The following is a 22,654-nucleotide window of genomic DNA, read 5'->3' as shown; positions in this document are numbered from 1 at the left end:
CACGATAACGCCAGCCTTGTCAGTTACCAGTCCGTCGCGTGCAATTTAGTAACGCGCTACTCGCACGCTGAGACACTATCTTGCAGCTTCGTCTTAAGATCTTTACGCGATCGTGCCATGCACTGATCGCTCACCCTCTTTATCGAGTTTTCTAGGGGTGGTAGGGTGGCGCTACCCAGTATAAGATAGAGGACAACCCAAATTACCCAGTATGTTTGGAAGCAAATGAAGATGCGGATCATGTCTTCTGTGACTGTTCTCGATACGAAATGTAACGAGAAGAACTCGAGTGTTACCTACAGACTAAAGTGACACCTGAGTCAATGATTGTTGCTAGATGAAGGCCACTAAGTAGTAGATACAAAACGCTCCTCGGACCGATGATGAGGCGCGTACGTAACTGAGTTGAGCCCAGACTCCCTCACCCGATGCAGAGGAACGTAAGTGTCGATGCTACTCGAAGTAGATGACCGGATGATGCTGCAAGAAGCAGACGTCTGGACGATGCAGTATGAATGGAAATATCAAACTTCAAAGGAGAAGCCAACTAGTAAACGGGCCCTACGAAAGTATTGTTTAACGATAATACCTGTGGGCATCTGGTGTCGGAGGGTCACTTGTGCAGAGCTTGCTCTGTCTAAGCCACATGGAAAAAAAACACATACACACATCCGTATGGACATTTTTTAAAAACACTATTTTTCACTAAAAATGCATTAAAACACACTTTTTACATGTTTTTACACAAAATCAATAAATTGCCTTTACAAGGCTTTCTAGAAAGAAATCGATAAGACAACGAAAATGAACTCTTCTTGGTTGGAAGTCACAAAATAGGCGACAAAATTATGTGTACACTGCATAAACACTGCTGAAATTTACTGAAGTTTTCGAAGGCCCAAGGGTTTACTGACCAATAGTGCTACGCATTTACTTTACGTGGACGACCTGCAAACCTACACCAAGGTTGCAAGAGATTCGTGAGGGTGTGGATAGCATGTCAGCGGCAGCGCGAGCTGTATTGGATTGGGCTTTACATATTGCTTTGCACCTCAATACTGGTAAGACTAGAGCTATCATTTTTGGATCTGAGTTAAACATAAATCAATAAGAAGGATTGAACTTGCCCGGTATCGAGGTGCAGACTGGTGTTTTTGTTACTTTTATCGATACCGTAACTAACCTCGGGGTGGTCATGGATTTAAAGTTAATTTGGAAACCACCAGTTTGCAGTTAGTCGAAAGGTCAATAGACCTCTTTATGAGCTCAGATCATTTAGATCCTGTACCAACGAGGCATTACGTTAACAGCTGGCCAGTTCTCTTGTAGTCTCTCACCTAGATTAGGAGATACGAGCATATCACTTATTTCTGGAGGGAGCTAAGCTGGATGGTCATTAAAAAGAGACGGACGTATTTTATGGTGGTCTTAATATTTAAGTCCCGCTTTTTGAGGAATAAAGTGGCTATTATAGTTGAGCCGTGAATACAATTTTTTATGGTTTTGAAAAATTTTTGAATAAATTATAAAAAAATTAAACATTTAAAAACAATAAATATTGAAAAAATTTGAAATGTTCAAAATTTAGTTTGTATTAACAATATAGGTCCCACTTTTCAAGACAACAAAGCGGCTACGCAGTTAAGTCGTGATTAAAGTTCTATATGCAACACGGGACTAAAGTAGATCATTCACTTACTTTGCTGTGGCAGCAAACCCGACCGCGGGAATACTCTACGCCTTTAGTCCCTTTTTGCATACTGTACTTTTATGCTAGTCTGCGTTATTATCTAATGTGACGTAATAGAATTAATCAGCCGGATTATGTGTCATACACATAAGGAGTAGACGTGTTTCTGAGTTATATGTATGAAACTGTGATTATTAACCGCTGTAATAACCAGCAACTATAAGGCTATGTATGATATATGTAAATATTTTGAGTAACTCTAATAAAATTTTGTTGGAAAAGGTTAAAAGTGTAAGATTTAACTCAAGTTTGTTAATAAAAAATTCAAAATTTATTTCAAGCTGACAACGTTTCGTCGATGTGATTTCCGACCTCTTCAGATTAATTTTTACGAAAGTTTGCATGCTAAAAAAATAAATAATGTGAGGACAAAATCCTCTTTTAACATGTGATACAATGTTATTTTTAAGCAAGGATTTTATCCGCACATTATTTATTCTTTTCAGATGCAAATTTTTGTGAAAATTGATCAGAAAAAGTCAGAAATTACATCGACGAAACATTTTCAACTTGGAATAAATTTTTTATTTTTTATTTACAAACTTGGGTTGACTCTTACACTTTTGACGTTTTCTAAATTTTTTACTATAGTAAGTAAACAATATAATTTTCTAGAATATAATTATATTCTTTTCATACTTTAAAAAATACATAACTGAAGTTAGAGTGAAATCCCAATCAAAAAACTAAAACTCAGCTAATGCCAGCTAAATAGCCATGTATAAGGAGCTTCTGAATTAAAAAATTGTTTGGCTAGATCGTGAATGATTTATTCGCTTATACGCTTAAATAAGCGAAAATGTAACTATGAATAACTGTTGACATTTCTGCCAGGGAAAGTATCAATGAACACGGCTATAAATCTAATTCATAATCAAGAAAATAAAACAATTGATAAATATGTTGTTAATATATTACCATTTGTACATAATTAAAGATGAAAACTTGTTTGATAAATAGATGTTGATCTGCATGATAGAATAATTTTGAATTTTGATTTCATTTATATGAATTTTGCGGCCCAGCATAGTTGTATCTCTTCTTGTTGTATCTGCAAATGTCATAAAAATTATGTTTTATGTAAATAATTATTAACTATTTTTATTTTGGATGTAATATTTACAACTAAGAAAATATTATATACACACAAATATGAGTCATTCTACGAAAAGTCGGACACTTTCTGGTCGAAAAATTAGGCTCTTGCCATTTTAATGGCACACGCACCAGACCAAGGTTTTTGGACATAGAATACCTAAACAACACGGGTAGCACCTCCAAACCCTATGCCAACAAAAAAATACGGGCCAATTACTAATTACCAAAAAATAGCCTTTGTTGCGCCCCGGGTAATTTAATACCTAGCCGAGCAAATATTATTTTATGCTGAAGTTGAGATTTTGAATTCGAAAAAAAGATCGTTGAAAAAGACCGTCTCTATCAAAACTTACGAGCAATTTAAAATAGGGTAAATATCGTTAAAAATGTAAAAATTTGACAAAAAAGTGAAAATTCTGGCATCTCAGGCATTTTTTTGCATTCAGATAGACCGTAACCTGTGCGTCAGATTACAACTTTTTGTACTTTAAATTATTTGTTTATCCAAACATTTTCAGAATATTTGAAAGCGAATTCTTAAAGAGTGAAAATTGCTAAGGATATGTTTTTTTACATGATGCAGAAAACTACTTGTTACTTAAACGTCCTATAATATTTATGAATAATAAATTTTCCATTTTCACTAGTTTAGATATTTGCAACGGTGCCAATTTCGAATGCTTATTATTAATTCAAAAACAAAATAATTTACTGGCGCAATCGAGCTTCTAGATATTTGATATTTTTGATATAAGTACTTCAAAATTGCATAAAAATATATTTTTCAGTTTGTTTTTTTTTCTTATCAATACTAATATTATACTTACATTTATGCAACTTTGCTCATTTTCTAGCTTATTTGATTGGGAACCGAAAAGTATTGGGAAATTTTTAACTGGCTTCTAGACGTATCGCATAAAACAACCATATTTGTAAATAACAATATGATGCTGCAGTTTTTCGGGTGGCGCATAATCAGTATATCATTCGTGTAGGTAAATTAATTTGCATTTAAACATTATCTATATTAGGCGTGTGCTTGCCTCCTGTAAATGAGACGGGCCTAATTCTTGGCAGGCAGAGCGTGGCTACGTACTGTAGCTTCCTCGAGTCTGTAAGTCGACTCTTGAAGCGAGTCTGGACGAGGGAGGGCTGCCCGACCTGGTGAAAGCTGCATCACCCAGTTATAACGAGGAGGGGGGGGGGGAGGGAGAAGACTCCGAAAGGTCCTTGGAGAGAGCGCTCCGTGTGCAAAGAAGAAGGTGCTCCGTGTAAAATGAAGATCGCTCTGCGTAGAGCGGAGAGCGCTCTGTGTAGAGCGAAGAGAGCGTTTGGTCGCTCTCCTCTAAGGCAACGGTGGTGAATCCGGAGAGTCTGCTGGAGGCAATGATATCGTGGCTACTGCTATTGAGAGTGACGTTGGGCTGATCGGTGGGTCATTCTGGCAGTTGCTTCTTGGAGAGAGGTTGTCTAGGTAGTGACGTCAGCTGGCCGATATTCTCTAGCAGCTCGTCCCTATTGATTGCCCGGTAAGGGGACAAGAGTGCTCAAAAGCCCTGTTTGAAAGGGCACTGAGAAGTGCTGGTTGTAAAAAAAAAGGGGGGGGGGAGAACTGATCACACTAAGTAATTATGTCTCAAACAAAAATCAGATTTATTGCGTCTCGAATGGGTTGTGCAAGTAGCCTTGGCTTCGTGCTCCCACTCATTGTCAGACGCAGCCTGATGCGGAGAAGGAGATGCCTTGGCCTGGATCCGGCCCGCCTTTGTGCCCTTGAAGACGCTACTTTGCTTTGGGGGGTTCACACTTTTAGCGTAGCCGCCTAGCGGCCGCGCATGATACTAGCGGTGCAGCGTACGCGCTGCAGCGCGTGCAGTGCTGTCAGGCGGTTGCGGGTTGCCAGGGGCTTGTGCGAGAGCCCGCGGGTGAGTTACTACATATTTCTCTCGCTCTCTCTCTCTCCCTCTTTTTCGTAAGTACTATACTGACGTGCTCTACATCGCTCCAGCTAAGAATGCATCCTTCTGCTTTCCGTGGCCACGGACGTGCCTGGTGACGTCCCATGCCAAACTCACCGCCTTTATTACTGGGCATCCCGAAGAGCAGTGTGACCACGCTTGTGACTCAGAGTGACCGTAACTTTTACTACGCGAATTTTGTGCGAATCTCGTGTATAATCTATAAGTGTAGCATAACCAAAGTGCGGATTTAAACCGGGGCTAAAATAATTTATGTATATTCCAATCGTGCTAGAGTTAGGCTAAACTTTTCTCTTGGTTCCGCTTACTTTTCTACTCGTGTAGGCCCTCAGAAGTGTTTGCGAATTTCCTAAAATCACCACGCTTATAGGTTATGCTCCTCTAAACACGTGGCGCGATCGAAAGTGTTTACGCGCTCTGTGATCGTGATGGTGTGACTGTGTCCGCTAATAGTTATGCACGTGAGTTGTAGTCGGCTCATACTATTTATTTGCGTCGTTCACCTTTTTCTCTCGTCGCTGCGCAAAAATGTTCCGCTTCTGACCGCAGACTGGGTTTTACCACTGCCTCACGGGTGCAAAAGCGATCTGTCTTACCAGCACCTGAACGTTCCTTGAATTAGGCTACTGCATCCGCGTATATGTTCCTACATGCCAATTTGTAAGCGCTGAGTTGACTTTTTGTTGTGCGTCTTTACTGCACTAGCGTAAACCACTCGTTTTATTGTAATTATTAACGTCCTCGCATTCAAAGAGACCTTCTTGACCGTCGATTAATCGGACGATTATTTATCCTTAGACGGGTACAAGTTCTTTAGGGTTGACAATATAGTTCAGGGGGGACTATTTTAAAGTAAAAATCTTGTGTCATTCTAAAGATAAAATCCCCGAGATTCTTATTGCTAAGCTAATAAATTCTAATACAAAATTACTTTTCACTGTCGTTTATCGCAGACCAGGCGCTGCCTATTCATTTGATTTTTTCCGATGTGTGTACAGAACTCTGCCTCGGCGACTCTGTCGAATCTCAGCGAATCCCACTCACATAGTTTAGTACCATACGACCCTACACACCACGTTTGTCAGATCGACCGTGATCCTACGCATACGCTAATAAGTCTTTTTATTTCTAACAACCTGGAATCAGTTATAGATTTAAGGAAGTCGGACACCTCATTCATAACGGAGCACGACCTCATAGAGATTAAGTACAATCGATCTAAGCCAACTGCGCAAAAAAAAATCAATTCTCGCTGTCTCAACCGGGTAAATCGTGCAGCTTTATCAGCAGAGCTACACGTGATTCTCTCGCCACCGGACCCAACGCCTCAAGCTGCCAACAACTTTCTCACTGCCTTTCTGGAATCAGTGCCCGAAGTGACAATGGGATCCAGTCCAGCGGACAAAAACCGGCTTCAGATGTGGCTAAAATGCGCTTATCCGCGCATATGATTCAGTAGCACCTGTCCGAGTTATCTCGCTAACCTCCAAGAGAAAACCGTGGGTTACTACAGATATTTGAGCGCTCATGAAGAAACGCGACGCAGTATACAAGGTCGCGATAGAATCAGGGTTTGACGACGACATAATTAGATTTAGGACTCTACGAACCCAAGTTTGCAACGTGCTAGACACAGCCAAAAACCAGTCTATCGAGGGAAAATTGGCGGAGGCCAGAAATGAGAAGGCTCTCTGGGACCAATAAGACCGTATGAAAGTTAAGCCTGCGCAACTACTCTCAGCACTTCGATATTTGGGTGCCAACGCGCTCAATGTGCATTACGCAGCCACGGTAAATCGCTCCCTGCCTCTAATGAAAGACGATTTCTAACATGTTCGCAACCAGCCCTTAAAACATGCCTCGTATGGCATCTTTGACTTCTGGCCAGTATCAGAAGCAGAAGTATTCGGGAAGCTGTCCTCGATATCCCCTGAAAATCCTTTGGGGTTGACAATATTGCAGCTGCAATGTTGAAATTAACTCTGCCAGAGCTCATTGGCCCCCTCGCCGATCTATGCAGCGCCAGTCTGGCTAATGCGACATTTCCTTGAGCCTGGAAAAAGGCGCGCATCATGCGTTTGACAAAGACAAAGCGAATGAGCTCACCGTCTGACATACACCCCATTGCATAGCTCCCAGAACTGTCTAGTCCTAGAGAGACTAGTTTACGCCCAACTCTGGGGATTCCTCGAAATTCACAAACTCCTGAACAGCCGTCAAGCAGGATTCAGGTGCGGGCATAGTACCCACACCGCCCTTTTAGATGTATTCGACGATGTCCGTAGCGCGATAGACGAGAAATTGCTCACGGTCCTTGTTTTGTTCAATTTGTCAAAGACGTTCGACTGTATACCTCACTTAAAGCTGCTTAAAAAATTGCGAGTACTACACGTAGCTGACAGAGCATTTTTTTGGTTTTTTAGCTACTTATCGGACCGAGTGCAGGCAGTTGACGACGAGGATGGCTCAGTCTCTGAGTGACTAAGGGCTGCCTCAAGACAGCGTCCTTGGCCAATTACTTTTTGCAGTATATATTAATGACCTGTCAAATGTGCTCAAATTTTCTAAGCATATGATTTTTGCGGACGACGCCCAAATTTACTGTCACTACTCCCCAGATAGATTATAGCAGGCTTTGTCGAACGTACAAGCAGATGCACAGGCTATATCTGATTGTGCCGCTATAAACGGACTATCGCTAAACCTTGCCAAATGCAAGGTCATGATTCTTGGCAGACAGACCTATGTCAGCAGAATATACATCAGCAATTTCCCTAGAATAACCGTCGACAACATTCCCCTTGAATTCGTCTCCGAAGCATGCAATCTTGGAGTACAGATTACGCCAAGCTTGGATTGGAAGCCGCATGCAAAGCACGTAAGGGCACAGGTTTTTTGCTCACTCTACGCACTCAAATTCTACAGGCACTCGCTTTCTAGGGACCTGAGACGCACGTAACGCCTTATTGGCTTACGCTGGGATGGCTGTCAGTAGTGCGTAGGCAAGAGTTCTTATTAGGGTCCCTTGCCTATTCAGTAATAGCCTTTCAAAACCCGAAAATCCCGCTAACAATTTTTTCGCGACTAGACGTCGACCCAAGGATAGAAGCGCTAAAGCAATCATTTAAAATAGAAGCAGCCATACTGCTAAAATCGCTGAACATAATCACCTTCAAGCCCGAGAACATAAATAGCTTTTAGCAACTATTGCGAAAGTCGCTAATAGATCACGATAAGAGTGGGAATCAAGAATTGTTAACAAGGGACTTATCGTATAACTCCCTACGTATAAATAGGCGCTTAATGTAAACCCGTTTTTGTAGCTACGAAACTTAATGTACAATGCGATTATATAATCTCGTCGGTCCCTACGAAGATTAATGCTGTTCAGATTTGCTACGAAGACTAGTACGGTTCAGATTTGCCGTAAAGACTAGTACATTTCAAATCTTTCCCACATAAAAAAAAAACAATTTTTTTGGAGATAAATAAATAGTTATTTAGGTTAAAATTAATAAAATTGCAATATTTTTAAAATTTTTTTAAAATTTCTCTTTCTCACTTGCGGAGCTTTTCTGTCGTCGGCGTCTTATAATTCTATAAAGTTTTTGTCATTTTTTGTTTGATAGATAAAATTATTTCTAATTAATCACAAAATCAATACATAATAAATCAATAATCCAGATATCGTGTTCCATAAAAAAACGACTTTTTCAGTTTTTGAAGTTTTTCTCCGGATTTGCGCTAATAATTGAAATAGCTTGAAATTAAAATGGTACATAGTTCTAAAAATTTGTATTAATCATGTTTTGCTTCCTCCTAGAGGAAGCTTTGTAATAGTACAATTTTGAGTTTCGTCAATACTTCTAGAAAATACTTTTTGGTGTGTTAGAAGTTCAAATCAAGTGTTTTTAGAAAATGCCCGAATGGATGTCCGAATGGATGTGTGTGTGTGTTTTTTTTTATGTGGCGTTGGCAGAGCAAGCTCTGCACAAGTGGCCCTTCGACACCGAATCCCCACAGGTACTATCGTTGAATAATACTTCCGTGGGGCCCGTTAACTAGCCTTTTTTGGCTTCTCCTTTAATGTTTGACATTTCCGTAGATCCCCCATCCACCAAGGTGATAAGGGGTTCAGGATCAAACTCGTCTTCTTCATTCTGCATCGTCCTGCCGTCTTCTTCCATCTGCATCGTCTAGCCATCTGCTTCCTGCCGCATCGTCCGATCGTCTACTTTGAGCAGCATCAACCGGCCATCTTCTGGACTGACTCAACCCCGACACTTACGTTCCTCTGCATCAGGTGACGGAGTCTGGGCTCAACTCAGTTACCTACGTTCCTCAGCATCGGTCTGAGAAGCACTTAGAGGTACTCAATCCTAGTTCCTACGTTTCTCTGTATTAGGTAGAAAAGTGAGAGCTCAACTCTGTGCCTACGTTTCTCTGCATCAGTCCAAGGAGCGTTTTTAAACGTTACTCTGGCGTCTATGCTGATTTCCAGGTACTTAATGGTCGGCTGAGAGTCTATTTCGTGTCCGTCCACTGACAGCGTTATTGTCTCTATTTTCTTTCTACTGGATATAAGAATATCCTCCGTTTTATGGCTAGCAAGCTCAAGTCCAGTCTGCTTTAGCCAATCGTGGATTATACTTACTGCCTCGTTTGCGATTTTCGTCACCTCTTCCTTTTGCACTACTGCAATGTCATATATGAACCCTAGAACTGTTGCACCTTCGGGTAGCTCTAGCCTTAGGGCGCCATCGGACATGATGTTCCACAATAGTGGGCCCAGCACTGACCCTTGTGGGACCCTTCCGGTTACTTGATAGGTTTTTGTGCCGCTCTCTGTGTCATACAAAAGGGTTCTGTCGTTCAGGTAGTCAGACATAATCCTTCTTATATATGAGGGTACCTCTTTTATGTAGTGCCTCTTGTATCTTGCCCTAGGCGTGTCTGTATAGCTTGTTTCAATGCAATATTGGGTATGCTATCCAGGCCTAGAGCCTTGTTGTTCCCAATTCTGTTGCATGCAGCCAGTAATTCCTCTGTGGTGATTGCAGGAATACTTTTGCCATTTTCCTTCGCTTCAGGAATAGCTGTTACTTTCAGTTGGAGGGGAAGCAGTGTGGTCATAATACGATTCAGCAATTCCGGGCTTTTAGAAGGGGGGATATAACCTCCTTTTATTTTCTTCATTACCACATGGTACGGTCGCTTCCAGGGTGTGTGTGTGGATGCGTGTGTATGTATACCGTAATATTTCTGGAACCACTCCGTCAATATCAATACAATTTGACATGTATATCTATTTTTAGATTATGAATTCAGGAAAAACAATTTTTTTTTAATTTTCTTAACTATTTTTCTTTATGGCCATTTTTGATTTTTGAAATACACTATTTTGCGTTTGTTTCAATCATTCCATCGTTCCAAATAATCCAGTTATAATGCATTTGAATAAAAATAAAATAACCTACTTTTCCTCGTTTGGTCCTCGCGATCAACCGCTCTGTTCGGCAGATAAAGAATATCCCTGAAACTAAACATTATAACCTCACGAAAAAAATGATGTCGATGTGTTACGTGCCAAACTATATCCCATTAGAATTTCAAGTGAATTGACTACTTATTTTTTCAGTTATAAATCGAAAACTAAAAACATTAGATGTGATTTTTGTGCCTTGATTACGGGTGTAAAAAGGCCTTATTGCACTTGAGATTGCGGAAAAAGGTGGATATTTTATGTGTTTTGGCTAAGTTTATTGCGCAGCTTTTAAACCCCTATGGTTCTTTAGATATCAAGATTTGAATTTTGTTTGAAAATATCTTGATTTCTTATATCTCTAAAACAATGTAGTCAATTGCTTCAAAATTTTATTTAGAGATTAGCCATAAAAAAGCGATCTGCTGTTAAGATTTCAAACGATTTCGTTGAACGGTTCTCAAGTAAAGAGCTGAAATGTAAGAACCGATTTTTCTCACTCACACTTTGGGATATGAGTTCTTTAAATTAAACCATACCTTCAAGCGCGGTTTTGTTGGCATTTAAGAAAAATTTGTTCTCCAACCACCTTTGCTTTCTTCCTTAAGAAGAAGCTCCTGATGGTCAGAGAATAATCATTATATTCAAATTATACATTATTATTTATTATATTTTACAAGTTTTAAGTGATTATTAATTTAGAAGAGAAATAAGCTGAAACAAATAAAGAAATTAAAATTTTTGATGCGGTGGCGGGCGGGATCGAATCTGGGACCTTCGGTGTGCGAGTCGAGTACACTGACCATTTACCTAAGAGAACAGTTAGTTCCAAAATCTCAGATCTTGCATATTTTTAACTACTTAAACATGCAAACTAAACTAATTATAAATATTAGCTTTATGGAAAAAATCATAAAATAAATTTAAACTTAAGATATAAGAATATTTACCGTACGTATACGCGCATATACGTACACACTGGCGAGCGAGTACGTGTTTATACGACCAAAAATTTTGTTATACCGCCCTAACTTCAAAATCTATCAGCAAGGACGGTCATTACTCGCCGTCACGAAGATCCTTTTCTCATTTCCAATAATATTTGCTAACATACCTACAGAATACTGGAACAAACTTAATCAAATTTTACTATACTAGATAGCAAAAAGTATATTCCCAATTTTAACTATACTGCATAGCAATTTTTGATACTGTGAGTATCATAAATTGGCGAATATATAGTAATTTTTAGTATAAGTATAGCAAATAAGCTTAGAAGTCGAGTTTGTCTCCTCATTCGTAAGAAGTATAGTAATGTTTACGTGAATATTTCTCTCCGTGAACGCAAAAAACTAAAAGAAAAAAACGCGTCTTCTGCGCTAAATGGTTTATAATTAATTAATGAGAGTTGCAAGTAGAAAATATCAGGATACATTCACAGACTGTCTTTTAAATTATCCCACAGATGGTTTACCGGTAGTATTTTAGTCACACAAAAAAGCTTCATTGATTGGCCTATTGGCCGAAAAAATTTTTAAAAGCAAAAACTAATCTAATGACTGCATAATGTACGGATAATAACATTGAAATTCTGGTTGTAAACTCCAATATTTTTATTTTTCAAGATTTAAATGAATTTTGTATTAATCAAATTATCAAAAAAATAAAAAAGTTTTGAGTTCACAAGCAGAGTTTTTGTGTTATCATTTGGATAATAACACCTATTAAGGCGCTAATTATATTAATTTTTTGCTTTTAAGAATTTTCTGGAAATGAAAAGGAAACATTCAGACTTTTGAGCAGAGATCTGTGCAAAGATCTGTACATAAATCTGTGCAGAGATCTGTACATAGACTTCTGCAGATATTTGCACAGAAATATAATAAAAATAAAAATAGAAATATTAATTTTCAAATTTTACGGTTAATTTTACGGTAAATTGCGATCATGTCTTAAAAAGCTATTAAAGTGAGAAAAAAATACAGAATTTAAGAGAACATCAATTTCGATGTGCAATATAGCATTTTGCTTAAAAAAATTGCTTCTTCAGAAAATAAATTATGAGTGACAATTAATAAATAATTTTTCTTTAATTATCAGCCTTCCTAATGATTCTCTTCTTTTAATACTTAGTCAGCTCAACGATGGGTAATATTAGGTTATAGATAATTAAAAATGTACACACTGACTATTTATTTACGAAACGGTATGATATGTGGGTAGAGATACAAATTTAAAAAATAAAGATTTGAAATAAAAAAATTACGCATTAATTTAAAATGAAAGGTAAAAGTTGTTCAAAAATTTCAAAATTTCGGTTTTAAAATGTTTACGTTTAGAAAATTTTCTAATTTTTATTTATTTTTAATTTCTGCCCTTACTCGTCCGCTGCATCGACGTTGCAGAGGGCTGAGCACACGGAGATAGTATGCTTTATACTCCAAATGATCAAGAGCAATGTCGACTAGTCCTTGCTCATGAGAGCTCAGCGCAACGAAGCGCTGCTATGTATGATTTATATCTTACAGTGCCCCAAAAGAGCAAGAGAGAGAGAGAGAGAGAGAGAGAGAGAGAGAGAGAGAGAGAGAGAGAGAGAGAGAGAGAGAGAGAGAGAGAGAGCAAGAGAGAAAGAGTGTCCGCTATCATTAACGAATCGGATGCTGTGTACTGCAGAGGAAGCGCATCTGTGGTTTAGTCAAGACCATTAGTATAACTATCAAATGCTCTACGTATCTATCCGTACGCTCTCGCACAGTCAAAAGCAATCTGAATGAGGGTAGAAATTTTGAAAAATACAGATTTGAAAGGAGAAAATTACGAATTGATATCTCATGAAAGGTAAAATGATAAGACCCAAAACATTGAAAAGGTATATTTTTGAAAACCTAAATTTAGAAATTCCTAGAAATATCTCTTTCGCAGTAATTTTAACCAAAGTATCACCGTTCGCAATATTTTAATTTCAATATTGTTGTTTTATAAATATTTCATTTCAAAATTTCAGTTTATAAATTTTGAATTTCTAATATTTTCTCCTTTTTATTTTTATTTTTTTTTAATTTTTACTCTCACCCACTGAGCACCTAACCTTTATCCGGAAATATACCAGGAAAACGGCTGAAGCCTTTTTTTGAAGTACTGTATGTGCATACGTGTGAGTTGAACGGTCTGGTTAATTACGGAATTCTAAACCATACCTAAGTATCTAATTTTCTGAAGCTCTCAGTAAGCAGTAGTCGACGATAGAGTAAAACTAAATTTTCAATGATTATACGATTAATTGTTTTACAATTTTGATTTTGCTCTTAATATAAAGAAAACTCCACTAATCTTTTTTTCCAAAAGCTCGAAATTTGTTTTACTTCATATTTTAATTGCTTATAGTATTGTAATATTTTAAGACCAACCTAATGTAAAAACTCAAAGTTGCGTAAATGTTGTAGACAGTTAAATAAAATATTTTACATTAGAATGCATAAAAAATAAAACTTAATCAATTATAATTATAATTTTTATTCGTGATTTTTTTTCAGAAAAGTTCAACATTTTTCTCGTAATATATTATTTTGACTTCAAAAAGTTCCTTGCGCAAGGAATTTTTATTAATCATTTTGAAAAAAATGTTACATATATTCTTTGAAATATTTCGAAAATTATTTGTTCTAGAAAAATTTGTTTTATTATAAATATTATTAAATTAAAGGGAATTTTAAAGATTTTTGTCGTTTAATAAATTCTTGATTTATTGCAGACCCTACTAAAAATATACATATGGTAAATCACATATCTAATCACATGTCTAATCACATGTTTTATTACATGTATAAACATATATTTTATCAAATATCAAATTGCAAATATAATCATATGGTAAATCATATGATTGTTTCAAACCGATTTGATATATAATTTAACATGTGATTACGCATATAATAAAATACGTAAAAAAACATGTGATAAAACACGTAAAAAGACATGTAATAAAACACATGAATATGCAAAATTTTGCATGTAAAAATTTTACAATATTACACCTGAAAAAACATGTGTCAAAATACACGATTTTGCAAAATAACATGAATCCAAATATTAATAATAGTTATTTTCTATTTTTTCATCATTAAAAATTATAATTATCTTAATAATTATTGTAATGAATATTAGATTGTTATAAAATCTAATTGTGATAGTATAATAATAGAATAACGATTTTGTTCCATACTTTATGTACAGATTTATTTTACAAAACTTTTTTTCTTAATTGTAAATACCTTTGTACAAAATATTTATTTATAACATATACTATACGTTTAAAAGCGTTCAACAATTAATATAAAAACAAGTTTGGTGTCGCTATTATATACATTTTTTTCGTATTTCTATAAAAATTGCAATCCTATAAATTTGACTACTTTCCACTGATAATATTTCATCATTAATACTTGTGATTTCTTTAATAGCATTCGAATCAGCATAACATGTTGTATTAATTAATTGATAAAGAGTTATTTCACATTTTCTTTCAACGTCCCTATTGATAAATCTCAGGTGAGATCTCATGACAAAATCTCATATCACCACGTGCGTGAATTAACTAAGTCCAGCAGCTGAAAAAATTCAGTTTGGTGGAGTAAAAGTTACTCTTAAGACCGTATTTTTTATGCGTTTCAGACAATTTTTGATAGTTCCCAGAAGAAGTATTTAAATAATTTTTAATTTTGGAAGATTCGCAAAATCCGCTTAAGTCCCACAGCTGAAAATATTTTAAATTCCATGGGAAAAATTCTACTTGTAGAACCGTGTTTTTTATGCGTTTCAGACGATTTTGAATCGTTCTACGTATTTACTAAATGTACATTTCAAAAGTTTTTATTAATAAAAATTTACTTATAATGAACTATGCATCTAATTTTTATCCAAATATTTTACAAATTGCGTAAAAACGTGCTACTATAACAATTTTTACTCAACTGCTTTGGTTCGTACTTACACAGTGGACCCAATGGCATGGCGGCTCAAAAAAATCATATGCACACAGCCAGCCGCACGGACTTTTTCAAATTTTGTAGTTTAAATTTTCATATTAACCCCCATCGGTAAATTTTGTCCTCGGAGCTATAGGGTTTGGTGTGGAATAGCTAGCAAAGACATTTCAATAAAAATTGTTTGGCTAACCAGTTTCTACGTAATAAAAAAAGGATCTACACCGAAAATTATACATCTTACTTTATCTTTAACCTCAGATGAGAATCAAGTAATTCTTATGTGATAATCACGCCAAAATCGCATATAAGTCTCATGTGATAGTCATATGATTCTTATTCGACTAAGGTCAATTTACGAAAAGACTGTCGAATAGAGATTTTTATTGTTGCTCGCATAGATGTTGTGCTGCGAGCAATGATTTGACCTGCTCGACAGTTTTTTGTAAGTTTAGAATTAAACGGTTTATAATAGTTACAGCTAAACCTTCAGTTTTATTTTTAGCGTTTGACGATTTAAAATTTTAGTTTTTCCCTGGACAAGTATACTTGTAACTTTTATGTTACAACGAAATTCTCTCGTGTGTTTTTTATCAGTATGACATGTTGGTTATTATAAGTTTAAATTCTGTCAATCTACGACTCGTGACTAGTGTCTATTTATATATTTTTTTAGATGCCCTGAAGAGAAGGATCTATTCCTTCGAAACGTCGGCATAATAAACAACGTTAAGAATTCGCTCGTGGTGATTATTTCAAGCCTAAAGTTTAAAAATACAACGAGCATTAGAGTCCTTGATTATTATATTAAAAAAAAAAATATTTAGAAAATGGTAACTCCGGAAACCATGAATTTTCAAATTGTTGTATTGTAATACTCAGCGTTACTATAGTTTAATTTACGCCGTCGTTTTAACGTAATTAATGAGATGAACGCTAAAAGTTTATGATTTATCCATGGTGTCGCTTCCACGACTTAAATGATCTGAATTACAAAATTAATAAATTATATGTATTATTTTGCAGCCATATTAGTTGCGTTGCTTAATTTTGATCTCTCATTACGTTTATGGGCGCTTAATTGTGTAATAGAATTTTTAATGATAGAATCCCTTATTTTTCTAATAAGATCCGAATAGGATTTATGATGTCTTAGGTGATCTTCATATAAACCTATACCATAAATAAAAAAGTATGTTTGTACACACATACACGCACACACAAAACATACTTATTAACTATTCTGACATGTTTGTTCTTATGCACGCATCGATCTTAGAAACATCAGGTAGTATGTGTGTGTTTGATATCACCAACAATCAGGTGTGGGAGTAATGATCAGATCGTCGCTCCTAAGGAAGACTAGTACATTTGCATTTTTCGCAGCAAAGACTAGTAATTTTGCATTTCTCGCATCGAAGACATGCAACGAAACATTACGCTCAGAACGCTCTTTTGCGTCGAAGACTAGTTAGTGCATTTCGCACTTCCACGGCGAAAACTAATACATTTTGCACTCGCACGGTGAAAACTAGTAAATTTGCATTCCCGGGGCAGAAAATTTCCAAAATTTTTAAAATTTTCCAATATTACCAAAATTTTCAAAATTGAAAAACTAAAAATTATGGAAAATTTGTGAAATATAAAGTTTGTGAAAATCCTAACAAATTTTGGAATTTTTGCGATGCTGGAAAGCCAAATGTATTAATTTTTGCCGCGGGAGTGCAAAATGTACTAGTTTTTGCAGCGAAACTCAAATATACTACTTTTAGTCAGGAAATTCAAATGTACGACTTTTTGTTTGGAGCGATTTTCAACTCAGTTTTAGTGCAAATCGCAGGCACTATTCCTCATTATAGTAGCATATACGCAGTGAATCAATATAAAATTATAATTCTTGGTACAGATGCTCGTTTAATAACGCAGAAATATGCCAGCGTAACTCTTTTTACGTTTGCTATAGCTGTTCTATACTGAACCCTATGCCTTCGTCGATAAATAAAATTTATTATAATTAGTAAATGAGTGTTAGTATAAAAATGCAAACTAAAACACTCGAGGTAAAGACGTATGATGTATTGTTTCAGCATATCAAAACAAATCAATTTATAAAATTTCAGCTTCTATAGTATATTATGAGTATAATAGTTGAAGTATCAAGTTCAAAGTTTGGATTTAGTTAGCATAATATAGTATCTTAATCTCTTTCTTTGGACTGTTTATGAAACTCGTTAGTTTCAAAGATATTGAGAGTCAAAAAATTGTTTCTCAGGCTGTATACTCTGTATAACTGAAAATTGTATTGCTTAGATCTCAGCTTCTATTAAATGGATTCTAATCTACCTAGGCTTACTTTTTCTATTTTTAAACTGATTCGTGAAAAACAAGATTTTCAGTCTTGCATGTTCCTTTCTTTTATGGCGATTTATCGATTACTAGTGATTTTAGGTGCATTATGAAAGGTATACTAACTATTACAACTTAGAAACTAAATGTTGAACTTTTCTGAAAAAAAAAACCATAATTAAAAATTATAATTATAATTGATTATGTTTTTGATATTGATATTGTTTAAGGAAGCTACCTGCCAATAAATTGGCAGCGGTTTTTGAATCACTGAAAGTCAGTATTTCTGAATCTTTGTATTCGAACGTCCAAAGTCCGCTTGAAGGCGCTTTTGTCGCTGCTCTAAGTTATACTAAGTCACGTTGTATTTTAAGAAAAGTATATCTATGTATAATTTCGATGTAATATATACAGATATATAGGTTGTTTATTTTGGTATAACTTACAGCATTTACAAATTCTGCCCCAAATGTGCCACTTTTGCTTGGATGTCCGAATATACCCACAGTAATTAGAAGCAGTGTACTAATAATAACCACAAGAACATAAAAGCAACAAGTTGTTAAATAATGTCGTATACTAACATTGAACAATTCATTTACTCAGTTATTTGTTGTATTCTTAATGGAAGCGGATCTGTGTTTGATTAAGAGGAAGGAGACTCTTGCAGCAGCAGAGTTTGTCGGGCCTTGTGTAATCGTGTAAACATAAAACATAACCCGAAACAGTGGTGTTTTGGAGCTCATCAATGTGCACGGAGACTCGCTAATCGAACTCTCGCAAGTCAATCTGTTGTGCGTAATTGTTCGTTTGTTAAATAGCCCTCATCGTATGGATTGTTGCAGACACGACGAGTTAAATACTAAATACAAAGAGAGCGAATACAGTCGCGTGCTCACATCGCTGGAGTGAAAATTGGGCAGCAGCCAATCACTCCAGGACATGCTGGACGGCAACATCGAGAGTGCGTTCAGCAGTGTAATCTACAGTTAATGTCTAAGTTAGACTTTGACCTTACCGAATTATGGCTTCTGGAGGTAAACGACGACTCTATTGGCTGCAATCGTGATCTCAATGACTATTTTTAATAAGCATGATCTTAACTGTTCCACAATCTTTTACGTTTCTTTCCCTGAAAACGGTACAATGGAAAGAAATATACGAGTATTGACGTTCCGCTCGACACAAGACTTTGCTCAAATTGACGCTCTGATTTTGGCAGACGACGCTTTTTGTAAAATGATGCTATGATTTTAGAAACGCGCTCTAATATACTGATGTACCTTCAGTAGCATTTAAGGCGGCGCGGTAGTATCTGTACTCTGTAAAAAATGCTTGGAATAAGTAAAGCGTATCGTGAATCCACAGTACTATGATTTTGTGATTTTACAAGCCTGAAAATAGGTTAAAGTTTTGTGTAAGTAAATGCATTAGAACTTAGAAATTCACAAATTTCTACTACATTTACTTTGTTATTGTAAATATAGTACTTTTGGAGTTAATATGAAATAATGGGATCTATTCTAAAAGTTTTAATTTTACCGGCAGTGTTATTTCACAAATATCTTGCAAGATTACAAGGGCATAGTAGCTTTTAATATTATTGAGTATATTTATATTTCTCGTCATAATTATACACGTATAAAACTATTGAGTATATGTTTTAGTGAAAACTTAGTTATTCTTAATATTCCGGTATTTTTGGCTAATAGAACAAGCAATGATTACCAAATGAGAAAACGTCATACTGCCCTAATGAATATAATTTGCTGCCACATCATGCCAAAACTGTTCCAAATCGTGCCATACTATGTCATACTATGCCACGCTGTGCCACACTCTGATATATGTATACCAATTCGAACATTCAGTAACAGCTTGGGGCAATATGGCACAGTGTGGCCCAGTATGTTCCTTACAAAAATATCGTGCAGCATTAATTAAAAATAAAAAAAAAATTGACCTGAGGTGGTATCAAACCTGGGTCTCCGGCGTGTCAGTCAACCACCACGCGGACCCGAGAGCGAGAGGCCTGTGCTCTAACCACTGAGCTAACGTCTACGATGCATTCGGACGCTATGCATCGTAGTACGGCTCGGCAGACTCTTATCGCTGACTCGTCTTCGCTGCTCGCGTTGCAGACGTGTGCGTTTGTGACACCCCCCCCCCCCCTTTGAGGCGAGCCGTCCTCGGCTCGCGCACTTCCTTACCGATAGGCAGTTCCTGCTTTCTTCGGCCTTGTGTCTCGGCCTTCGGCCATATTCGGACACAAGACTGCAGGCTGCATTACCACGCAGATTAGAGGCGTCCACGCATGATCTATTCAGACTCATGACTTACAGGGGCTTGATCTGGGGCGTCTATTGTTGGAGTGCTGTCAAGGGTAAGGTAGGTGTAGTTAAGGTAGTGAAGGTAAGAGGTAAGGTAGGAATTGTCGTAGGTTCGAGAAGAGATCTATTTTTTAGCCGGGTTCTAAACCGGTGATCTCCCCCGTAAGGGATGCCAGAATGTTACAAACGGAGAAGAGACAGAATCGAAAGCGAAAAAGTAGACGACGGGACTCGAACTCGCGGACCCGAGAGCCAGAGGCCTGTGCTCTAACCACTGAGCTAACGTCTACAATGCATTCGGACGCTATGTATCGTAGTACGGCTCGGCGGACTCTTATCGCTGACTCGTCTTCGTTGCTCGCGTTGCAGACGTGTGCGTCTGTGACAGTGTTCATTTAAATGTATTTCTTTCTTATAACAAGCACCAAATATAAAATTTTAATTTAATAAAATATTCTTAAGTCTCATAAATTATTAATTGTTGATATTTATGCAAAGTTAACATATAATGCATATAACGTTTGAGACTTATAGGAGAGCTTATATCAGCTACTTGTCATAAACATGTAAAAAAGCCTCAGCGTGGAACACTATGCCACACTGTAACAAAACTTTGAAAAAACGCGAAAACAATATTTTTATTTCTTTAAATTAGAATTGTGCCATACTGTGCCAGGCTGTGCCACTACTGTGTTAATCTGTACCAGTCTGTGTCAAGCTATTGCCAAATGTTCGAATTGGTATATATGCAGCACAGTGGCACAGTTTGGCACGGTCTAGCACAGTTTTGGGCAAATTATGGCATAGTGGGGCACAATTTCCATTTCCACTAGGATGTCACAAAACAGGGTGAGCCGTCACGGTTGGCAAATGCGAAATATCGAAATTATTAACGGTTATTGAAAGAAGTGAATACAAAGTCAGGTAAATAAATGTTTTTTATTTTGCAAAAACATAGAAATTAAGTTTTACGTAAATATGTAATGGAGATCATGTTGTATTGAAAGAAGTAAAAATGAAAGTAAACAATATTAATAGTTTTTTCATACCCCGGCCAAAAATGCGTAATTATACTCAGATCACAGGCGGTAAAAACAAGGCATTATTCACGAGTATTATTGCGCGCTGGGGATGTGCAGTAGTTTCTTTATATATTATATATAAAAAAATGAAAAAAAATATATTTCCCCGCTCAAGGATTAAACTCGGATCCTTAAAAAGTGGCAATCCGTTACACTAGTATTTAAGGATGTTAAATGGTTACACGAAAGTTAAGAGAATGAACTAAAACTTTGAAGATGTATTCGTCTAGTGTATACGAAACGATCCATGTTTTCCCGATATTTGTTACCGAACATATTTCCATAATATTCGAGTTCAAAGTTTGCAGGTTATACACGGGCTCTTATAAAGCTTCCTCACCTCACCAGCTGAAGGCATAGAACATCCTTAAGGGGCTGTCGGAGGAGCAGCCGAACGATGCCGCCTCAACGTCCAAGTGGCGCTGCGGTCAGGTAGCGAAATCCCGATTGAACATAAAATACAACAGAACCGTGTACTTTAGAAAAAAAATCGCTCTTTACCGCCCTTCCTTTTATCCCAAAGTAATAGTAACTCGTGCAAAACATTGCATTAAGTATATCTTTTCGACGTAGTATTGGAATTACGATATGACGTTATACCAAGGCCCGGTGACTGTATATAAATTCAAGATGTCCGCTTGTTCGGCTGCTCTGTTGCTGTAACGTAATTCCAATACTTAATGCAATGTTTTGCACGAGTTACTATTACTTTGGGATAAAAGGAAGGGCGGTAAAGAGCGATTTTTTTTAAGTACGCGGTTGTGTTATATTTGTTGTTCAATTGGGATTTTGCCACGTGACCGTAGCGCTTCTTGGACGTTGCAGTGGCACCGTTCGGCTGCTCCTCCGACAGCCCCTTAAGCTATGCACATTGTTATAGAAAGCTTGAAATTTTATTCGACATATCTCACAATTTAATTTTCATGTATATAAATTCCAAGATTTATATTTACAAATTGTATTTAAATATTTAAATAATTAGAAATATTTTTAAATGATGGACGTGTTTTAATTAAATTTATTTTTAAATTCGTATATTTAGACTTGAATGGTATAATAATTTTCTAAAAAAAAATGTCTCAATGACCAAATCTAGAATAAATAATGATTCAAGCCCAATACTAGAAATTTAAAAAATGTGTCTATTTTCTTATGTTTTAAATATTAAATTAATAATTATGGATGTATTTTTTGTTTATTTTAAATTTTATCGCATTCCAACTTATATTGTAAAACATAAAAAGAAAAACTAATTCGATTCATTGTCAGATATAAAACGAATAAAACTTCAGATTTTTTCTAATTGTGTAAATAGTTTAAGTTACAGTGTAATGAAATGTCACGCATAGGTCTATTCTTGAACAGGAAAATATTTTTTTCTCCTATTTCTTTTTTCATGTTTAATTTTTTTATATTGTAAATTAATTTCAGTTATACTTAATTAGTATTTATATGTAAATGATAATCAGATGATAATCATGGCATCATTATCAGCTGATTATTAGGTGATTATCAGGGGATAATCACTTAAGCTTTATGAGCACTTGAAAAGCGATACTTAATTCATCGAAACTTAAGAAATATCTGGAGAATTGTATATATGAA

The 22,654-nt window shown here is 36.3% G+C and overlaps 1 protein-coding gene across 5 annotated transcripts in view; it reads right to left on the bottom strand.

Annotated features, from left to right (window-relative positions):
* The window catches only part of LOC100116002 (zinc finger homeobox protein 4), a 247,663-nt gene that overhangs the window by 210,608 nt on the left and 14,401 nt on the right, over nucleotides 1-22,654 (bottom strand). For all 5 annotated transcript variants that reach the window (XM_031925969.1, XM_031925968.1, XM_031925967.1 and 2 more), the window contains one exon: nucleotides 2,669-2,801. The gene's annotated coding sequence lies outside the window, so the exon portion shown is untranslated. The remainder of the gene's footprint in view (nucleotides 1-2,668; nucleotides 2,802-22,654) is intronic.

The sequence above is a fragment of the Nasonia vitripennis genome (genome assembly GCF_009193385.2).
Source record: "Nasonia vitripennis strain AsymCx chromosome 3 unlocalized genomic scaffold, Nvit_psr_1.1 chr3_random0006, whole genome shotgun sequence".
Taxonomy (NCBI): Eukaryota; Metazoa; Arthropoda; class Insecta; order Hymenoptera; family Pteromalidae; genus Nasonia; species Nasonia vitripennis.
The sequence above is the reverse complement of the archived record's forward strand: the minus strand, read 5'-3'. Positions and strand labels throughout refer to the sequence as shown.